Genomic DNA, 825 nt, shown 5'->3' on the forward strand with positions numbered 1-825 from the left:
GGGAAAGACGCTAACTGTCTACAAAGTGGGTCATCTTATTCACTTGATTATTGAAGTCCTCCTCACCTAAAGTCACCTTTTGATGAGCATTTACATGAGACACAAATATCTTCAAATCCTTTGCCAATTTGGAAAGATCTATCCACATACTTCTTCCCCAGATGTCTTCCTCACCAATTTTCCAATCGTAATCTTTCCAGCTCACGAGTCACTGAACAATCGTACATCTGGCCATTTCTTCTTCCAAACAAACTGTAATACCTGTGTACTGCCTGAAGTTCTGCCCACTGTGAAAATTTCCCTTTCAGAGTTATTCCAGAAAGGGGTTGTAATGCTGCATCTGTCCACTTCTGCGTGGTGCCTGCATAAAATGTAGAGCCATCAGTAAACCAGGTCTTACTCTTCTCTTTTTCAGTCAACCAATCATAGGGAACATCCCACGTGGCTATAGGTGCATGCTTGGCAGCAGACAGCTTTGTAACAGGAATAGAAACCATAGACATTTGGGCAGCTTCTTCATGTAACTTGCTTGTGTCTAGAGGACCTGCTTGGGCCTCATCTCATATATACCACTGCCATTTGATAATAGACTGCTGCTGTGCATGTCCTACTTTATGACTTGGTAAGTCTGATAACACACAGCTCATGATGGGCAGTTCAGGTCAAATGGTAACTTGGTGTCCTATTGTCAAATGTCCTAGGTCAGTTTCCATCCACTAAAGCCCAATAGCAGGTCAAGAGCTGTTTTTCTTCTTTTTTCTTCTTGTTCTTGTTCTTGTTCTTGTTCTTGTTCTTGTTCTTGTTCTTCTTCTTCTTCTTCTTCTT

Source organism: Mastomys coucha, unplaced genomic scaffold (genome assembly GCF_008632895.1).
Source record: "Mastomys coucha isolate ucsf_1 unplaced genomic scaffold, UCSF_Mcou_1 pScaffold15, whole genome shotgun sequence".
Taxonomy (NCBI): domain Eukaryota; kingdom Metazoa; phylum Chordata; class Mammalia; order Rodentia; family Muridae; genus Mastomys; species Mastomys coucha.